Source organism: Zea mays, chromosome 5, assembly GCF_902167145.1.
Source record: "Zea mays cultivar B73 chromosome 5, Zm-B73-REFERENCE-NAM-5.0, whole genome shotgun sequence".
NCBI lineage: Eukaryota > Viridiplantae > Streptophyta > Magnoliopsida > Poales > Poaceae > Zea > Zea mays.
The window spans coordinates 51,383,884-51,392,257 of record NC_050100.1 but is presented as its reverse complement, the minus strand read 5'-3'; the positions used below and the strand labels follow the sequence as shown (position 1 = coordinate 51,392,257).

The following is an 8,374-nucleotide window of genomic DNA, read 5'->3' as shown; positions in this document are numbered from 1 at the left end:
TATTAACAATAGAAATCTCAGTGCAGGGCAGCAATGTCTTCAAAAATAAGAATACAAGCTCAAATGAGATGATAAAATGGAGTCAAGTCAACACATTCATATTTATCAATTTTTCACGGACGATGGAATTGAAAGTGTGAATAGAAGTTAAATTACTAACATTTTAGTGATCTCCATTACAGTCAACCTATATTAGGAATATCTATCTATTCACAAGGTAATTTGGTGATAAACTGACACATACAGATAAGGAAGAAATGAATCTCAACATAAGCACTCCAATCAAACGATGTTCATTTACTGCAATGCGAAGGTTCGACATTGTTCACAACCATTACCATCCAAACTCAAGCAACCGAAACCTATTTTAGGCTTACTGCTCCGATTATATACAGACAAAACCTGACAGTACCAAGCTGGAGGCGTCACAAACCGACTGCTTCAAACAATGGACATGGAAGACGCCCCAAATTAAGAGGAAGAAGAAAAGAAAGTCCAGAAACAACAGCCATACAGGTCATAAGTCTAATAACATTAGTGACCTCAAATCTCCAACAAAACAACAAATTAGCGACAAACTGGCACTAACAACCCTGAGCATCTCACTACATCCGCCTTACATGGTCAATGCCATTGCCATCATCGACCAGCTTCAACTCCCCAGCTTGAGCGCCCAGGGTTCATTGCCGAGGATCCGTGCTCTTCTAAGCCTCCTCCAACCGCAAGGGTGTCGCGGCTGAGATTTGGAGATGTGGTACGAAACCTGCCATCCTTGTCCTCCAACAGGTTGCTCAGACCTGCTCCTCAATCACCAATTTCAGCCGCCATCCTAGGCTCATCCCAAGCCACTGGTTTTCTACCCATCTCAATGTCGCCAACAGCTCTCCCCATGTTTGGACTCATGAAACCATTCGTTGGACGGGGCCTCAGACCATGCTCCTGTTCGCCCCTACCACAGAAGTTGTTCTTGGAAGGAGGGATCGTTGTAAAGAAGAACTCTTTGATGTTTTCCATGACTCCCTTTTGTATGGGTTGTCTCGCTGATCATAGCGATACCTGGAGTTCTCATATGTTGTCTACAAAGCAGAAGTAGGACAACTGATTAGCAATTGGCACAACATACTTCATCAGGCAAGGATATAAATGGCAACAATTTTTACCTGATTTGTGCTCATGAGATACAGATGGAACACAGAGAGGCCACCAACAAACCAAACTGCAATGAATGTGTAGATGATTAAGGCAATAGATGCAGGGGTCTTTGTCATTGCCTTCCAAATTGTTATCTGCTCGGCATTTCTGATCTTAATAATGAACCCAGCAGAACCCAAAGACATACAGGCAGAGGAAAGTTGTTGAGAATACAAACATATAGAAGAACATGTAATTCCTCTGCACAAACATAAGAAATCTTGTAAGGTGTTTGATGTCTCACAATCCATCAAGTTTAAGCAGGAATCTAGGGATTCTAAAAGACAAATGTGTTATATCTTTTAGCAGTGTGAGGGAATCGATGTGTTAAATGAAGAGACAACAGGGGCTGAAATATTTAACATAAAGTGTTGCAAAAGATTGTATATGAATAGAAAGACATGCTTTCTGAGTCACAAGTGTTAAGTTAATAAACTTACAAGTCCTATGCATTGTCCAACCCAGGGGCAGTGATGGTCAAAACGTTACACGCAGTTGTTGCAGATAGAGCAATGGGAGCAACGAGGAGGCCTATACAACATGCAAGTGTCACAGTATTTTGTCTTCACAGTGATTCCGTTGACAACAACATCCTTCACTCGGGGCAAACGCACGGGTGGAGTCTGGTTAGCCCCAACCTCTGCATTGCCATCAAACCCTTCGGGTTCTGGAGGATGTGCATTGCGAGGTATGATCCCTGGATCTCTCTCAGAAGTTAGAAGCAGAAGACTCAGATCCTGAAAGGATCACACACCACCTTCTTGCACTTTGCAGTTTCACCTTCAGATGTGACACCACACACTTTCCCCTCCATATCGAATTAAACCTATAAAATGAGGCAACATAGGAAAAAAATGAGAGCATTTTCTTGTTATTCAAATTATGTGAAGCGAGGTGAAAAGAAGACCTTGCAATCTGGCTTGTTTAACATGTAAGTACCACCATAAACAGCACTCAGTCGTGCAAAACCCTGTAGCCCAAAACAAGCACTGGTCATCAACAAGGAACATGTGCCTACTCGAGAAGTATTACATTAACAAATTCGATTTTGACAGACCTGTGGTAGCTCACCCAGCCCATATAGTGGATAGATATAAGGTGATCCTCCTTGAAAGCGTGCAAGAGAGTCTGCATATAGCTAAAGGCACACAATAGGTAAATATAACTGCACTATATAAAGGAAATATATTCCAAGCATTAGGAACCACACAAGTTTATCCATAGCAACAGCTAGGGAGCAGCTTTGGCCAAGACTTACTTTCATCCTTTTCACTGTATCAAGTGCCGGTTCATCGAGATAACGATCATCTCTATGAAGAGCAAGTGCATGTCCAACAAAATCCACTGTATCATCACTTAAACCATATTTTCTGAAATACACATGGAACATGGAGTTACCTTTGTGCAGAAAGAGGTTAGTTATTTGCCACTGCAAAATTTGCAACCCCAAAATGTGTCACTGACATGTTGATCATGGACCCACATGTCATGAACACATTAAGGGGATTAGAACATGCATATGTCGAATTTTACACAAGAACGTAGCAGCAACATGCAAAAGAAATATCTTCGCACCGCATATGGAATAAAATGCTATTCATGCTATTCAACGTGTAATATGCCAAAATATCCACCTCTTCCACATTTCTTTCAGAAGTCTTACCGCCAGGCACCAAAGCTTCAGGGTCTTTGACTCTTTGTTGTTACTACTACAAGTAGCATGTAATAAGCACATTGGTAGATATCAGTAACAATAGTACTGCAGCATTTTGACCATAGCGGTTTAATTCGTCTCCTGAAATTCTAAGGTATTAACCAATTGCAGATTTACATGTATAGTACTACCGATTGCAATGCGGCCCAAACAACATAATGGAGCGACGTTGGTATAATAAGTGTGTGCAATTCTGGGATTGATAGGCACCTTAGCGTCGCGGAAGTTGATGAAGACCTTGTCGGTGCCCTCTTGGAGAACGAAGCGGGCGATAGCCGTCTTGCAATGGCCCGTGGCGGTGATCCGCTGTGCCGCGAACCCGACAGGGCATCCTCCTTCGCCTCCTCCTCGACAGCCATCACCTCCTCCGCGGGCAGGCCCGCTTCGAAGGCTTCGGCGGCTTCGCCTGCGGAGGCGCGGAGCGCAAGGCTAACAGCGCGGTGGTAGGTGGAGCGCAGGCGCAGGAGCGAGGATGGGTGAGGCTTGGGGGTGGAGGTCGATGGGAGGGAGAGGTGGGAGAGGGCGGCAGCGAGGAAGGAGACGGAGAGCGCCATGCTTCGGACGGGGGGATGCGGGCACCAATGCTAGAATCGCAGGGGAGGGTAGAGGATGGGGAAGGGGCCTCAGAACACGCGTGGGAGAGGGGCAAGGGCACGGGACGGGGGCATGGCCGCGCCCTTGTTGCCCTTCTTCTTGAGGGGCTCGAGCGCCGCGAACAACTTGTGGCAGGGGAAGGGGCCACAATGGCATCCTCGTCCGCCTCCTCCTCGACAGCCATCACCTCCTCCTCTGCTCCTCCCTTGCGAGACGATGGGCCCTTGCGCAGAGACGACGGGGGCAGGGAAAGGGGCGCCCTTGCGAGACGATGGACCCTTGCGCGGACTCCGGATCCCCGGATCCAAGGATGGCGCAGAGACGACGGGGGCAGGGGAAGCGGCGCCCTTGCGAGACGACGGACCCTTGCGCGGACTCCGGATCCCTGGATCCAAGGATGCCGCGGAGACGACGGGGGCAGGGCAAGGATGGCGGGGGCGGGTGGGGGCGAGGATGGCGGATGGGGGCAAGAATGGTGGGTAATCCCTGGAATGGCGGCAGACGCGAATCACGGAGCGGCGGAGGCGTGGGCATGGCACAACCACAAAGCTGTGGATGCCTACACTAATAACTTAAAGAGTAGTAGAGATAACTAACTATAAGAATAATGTGATGATGGATCAACTCATTTCATTCTACAAACCAAACAAAAAAGTAAGGAGTGGGAAGATGATAGACTAGCTTATTTCTCAAACCAAACACCCAAGTACAGATTTGGGTGGACGTCGGATCACGTCAACTATGTAAATGGCACGGATATTATCTGTCCGTATTCGAATTCGATCGTCTAAAAGAGTTGAGATATGATCTGTATTTGAGTCTGAGTTCTCAGTATCACATTCGTATATGATCTTTATATATACTAGGGCTTCGACATGAACCAGTATAACCAACTCACCTCAGATCCACCCTTGAGCCCCCCATAGCTCACCATTTCGAGTGAGTCCGCGCTAACACCCCTGCCGAACACAAATCTTATTGTCCTCCGGTTCCAGAAACCACGACACAAACACTTTGATAATTGTGCCAAAATTGAACATCTGGGTTTATATACTATAGTAACACACAACAAAAAAGTTTGGAAAAATGAAAAAATAAATATACTTTGCCGAGTGTCAAGGACACTTGGCAAAATAAAGGTTTGCCAAGTGTTTGCCAGGTGGCACTGTGCAAAGAAGATATTTTGCAGAGTGTCAACATCTTACAATCGGCAAAGTTAACAGTCGTCAACTATAGATGGGTGCTGACGACCTTTTGCCGAGCGTTGCGTTTCGCCGAGGGCTTGACACTCGGCAAAAGCCTCCTTTACCGAGTGTGTTTCTAGCCGAGTGTTTTGTCCTCGGCAAACTAGATCTGTGTCGGGAGTCTTAGTTCGCCGAGAGTGGCACTCGACAAAGCTTGCCTTGCCCGATAAATTGCACTCATCGGCAAAGCGCCGAGGACTCGTCACAGAGCCGGATTCCGGTAGTGTATATTATATATCATGGATTATGATCATGGTAACTCTTGAATATTTTTTTACATTCATCACTTATTATGTAGATATGAATTGCTTTAGTTTATGTTATGATTTTTTTATCGTGTTAGCAACGCCTTAATTTTGTTGCCACGGGTAGCAGTGAGTGAGACAGCAACCTAGGCCTGCGACGTGACACACGCCTGATGGCCATGGCGTGCGAGAAACGCGGAGAGGGCTCGAAAGTCGAGTGAGGTTTAACAAAAGGGATATCTGTATTCTCAAAATTAGATAGTTAAGATGTCAATATCTATTCAAATCTTATCCGGCACAGCTTGGTAATATTCATATCCGATCCGAAACCGAAGAGAAAATATGAAAACAAATATAGAACAAGTAATATCAGTTCGTATCTGGTCCGATTATACCCCTAGTTATGATCCTCTTCGAGGTCCCGAGGGTAAGGCTATCAACAGCTTACTTGTCCCTATCTCATGTTTCAAACTTCACGTGCAAAACAATACAAATAGTGTTTTCCACGACCATATGCACTATCTCTGGCCATAACCTAAGAACGCAAATCCCTATCCATCCCTTTCTTCTCCCATGGTTTCTTTGTTGGACTTGGGGTTGATTGGAAATGAAGTACATGCCTGATGCTCACGGTTATATTTTTTTATGAATTCAGTTGGGGTCCATCCAGATGGGGCATTTAAATGTATGTTCAGGTTTCATATTTTACAACAAAACTAGATAATGCTAACTTAGTTGATGTTCCGCACAAATATGATGAATGAGTGGTGGACTATCATTGTTGGAATAATTTGTAGAACTTATAAAAGGACTTGGCAATTAGGGTGAAGTGGGGAAGCAACCTGTAGAAGTGGTTGCAACCTCACTTGTTTCATAAGTAACAGAAGAACACAGGGACGTGAACAAGCGGATTCACCTGAATCGAAGAACACAGGCACGTTTTTGTTATTTCTCATATATGTCTGATTTAGTTATGTATACTCTCCAATAGCTTTTAGAATGGTTGAATGGTTGATGGTCCATGGAACCTAGCCCACATACATTTGAACACCTGCACACCAGCCCTTCTCTATATCCCGTCGATGTTGACCCCAAGTGAGAGCATCCGAATACCTCATCTTCACCGTGTTATAGTCTTCCTAAGTAGCAAAATCAAGAGGAAGACCAGACCAAGCAATCAACACTTGAGGAATAATGTGGCTACCCTTCCAGACCAGCCTATGTTCTAGTGTCGTTGCTGGAGAAACATGTCTTGAGAAAGATCCGTGACCCTGGGGAACTCATTAAAGGCTAGAGTATAGTTTGGGAATGGTTTCAACTGAGACACATGGAAAATTGGATGCACAAGAGCATTCTTTGGAAGGTTAAGCTTATAGGCCACAACCCCAATACGAGCAAGAACCAAAAAAGGACCAAAAAACATGAATGATAACTTTGGGCAAGGACGATTGACCATTGATTTCTGTGCATACGACTGATGTTTCAATAGCACCAACTCGCGAATATAAAACTAGCGAGGAGTACAACCTTTGTTAGCAAAAATAACTTCATCTGGTTTTGAGCCTGAGCAAGTTGCTCCTTCAAAAATGTAGTATGAGTAGGGGTGGTAATGGATCGTGATCCAAATAGTTCTTCACAAAATGTTAAGGCCCTAAATAAATTATAGTTTAAAAATGACTAGAAATAAAGCCCGATCCTAACTCGCTTCGATCCTTAAATCTTATAGTGCAAAAATTATAGCCCATTGTCAGCCCTAAGTATGAGCAGCCCTTTCTGATACCTAAGCCACCATAGTCTGATCTTCAGTACCAGTCAACTAAGGAGCACCACCCACCAGCGTGTCATATCCATACAAAACTTTGAATGGTGTACAAAAAGGGCCATTGCTAACCAAGACTTCCATATCTGAGGGTGAGCGTTGACAACACATCTCAAATACATCTCTAGACATTGGTTAACCCGTTCACTTTGTCCATCCATTTGCAGATAATATTTTGTGGATAGAAGCAGTTTACCATCCATCAACTGAGATAGATGCTTCCAAAATTGACTGGTAAATAGCTTGTCCCTGTTTGAAACTATGGACTTAGGTGCCCCATACAGTTTAACAATATTGTTCAATAACAATTGAGCCACTCCTTATGCAGCAAAGGGGTGTTGAAGGGGGTAAGAAATAGCTATACTTTGAGAATATGTTCACCACTACTAATATACTCCCACCATTCACTTTTCATAGTCATATTTTTAAAATTGAGTTTTCCATTTTTTTTATATTCTTATTTGAGTTGTGGTCTCAAATCTGATATGAATGACTCTTTAGGTCCTTGTGCAGAGTAACTCATCTAGAAAAAAGACTGGTGCATGTATATAAAAACATTAATATCGAGGAGTTTTCGCAAAAAAAAACAAGGAGTGTTTGATGATGTAATTAATTAGATGATAAGCAAGAGTTTTTCTCATTGGTCATTGTTCCAAGGTGAAATAGGAATATATCATAAGTGAACAGAGGGAGTAGTATCAAAACCCTCGGATTTTGGAAACCCTTCTATGAAGTCCATAGTGATCTTACCATGCACCCTATGGAACTGGCAATGGATGAAGGAGACCCATTGAATGTGTCCTTTTGGCTTTAGCTTGTTGGCATGTGAGGCACTGCTGCATAAAGTTAGAGACATCTGATTTAAGGTCTTTCCACCAAAAAACCCTCTTCGCATGCTGATAAGTTGCCTGCACCCCTGAATGTCTTCCCAGAGCACTGTCATGCAGAACAGAGATCGGTCTAGTCCTTAGCGCTGAGTTTGCCCCAATCCATAATTTATTTGCTTTATAGATCAGTCATTGGTGAAGTCTAAACCCATTTTCATCTGGGGTAGCAATTGACAACTAAGTCCTTAGGGCACGGGCCTCAATATCAGTTACATAGGAGTTAAGAACCTCCTAGGTTCACATAGGATAAACCTCAGATACTGCAGCAATCGCCATCATGTGTCTCACTCTTGATAATGCATCAGACACCACGTTTTAAGCACCCCTTTTATAGACAATTTGAAACTGTAGTCCCACGAGGTTTGCCATGGCTTTGTGTTGTAAATAAGACTAAAGTTGTTGATCCCCCAAGAATCACAAAGATTGACGATTAGTCCTTATGATAAAATGTCCTTTCTGTAAATAGGGACGCCATCTATCCATAACCATGATTAGAGCTAAGAATTCCTTCTCATAGATATATAAGTGCTTATTTCTCTCTCCCAAGGCTTTGCTAAGAAAAGCCAAAGGTCTTCCCTGCCGCATAAGCACAACACCAATTCCCACCTCACTGGTGTCATATTCCACTACAAAAGGCAAATCAAAATGAGGCAAGACCAATACTCGGGTGGTGATCATGG

General features: G+C 43.9%; 3 pseudogenes across 2 annotated transcripts; all 3 read right to left on the bottom strand.

Annotated features, from left to right (window-relative positions):
- Positions 1 to 274: 274 nt before the first annotated feature.
- LOC103628192 (probable protein S-acyltransferase 7) lies at positions 275 to 1,344 on the bottom strand (annotated as a pseudogene). The gene is made up of 2 exons (XR_553930.2): positions 1,161 to 1,344; positions 275 to 1,076 (listed from the first exon to the last, which is right to left on the bottom strand). The product of XR_553930.2 is annotated as a probable protein S-acyltransferase 7 (transcript).
- A 585-nt stretch (positions 1,345 to 1,929) lies between these two features.
- Positions 1,930 to 2,566, bottom strand: LOC103626339 (guanosine nucleotide diphosphate dissociation inhibitor pseudogene; annotated as a pseudogene). Its single transcript, XR_002261931.1, has 4 exons — positions 2,450 to 2,566; positions 2,249 to 2,329; positions 2,099 to 2,161; positions 1,930 to 2,017 (listed from the first exon to the last, which is right to left on the bottom strand). The product of XR_002261931.1 is annotated as a guanosine nucleotide diphosphate dissociation inhibitor pseudogene (transcript).
- A 369-nt stretch (positions 2,567 to 2,935) lies between these two features.
- LOC109939681 (30S ribosomal protein S9, chloroplastic-like) lies at positions 2,936 to 3,459 on the bottom strand (annotated as a pseudogene).
- Positions 3,460 to 8,374: the final 4,915 nt, after the last annotated feature.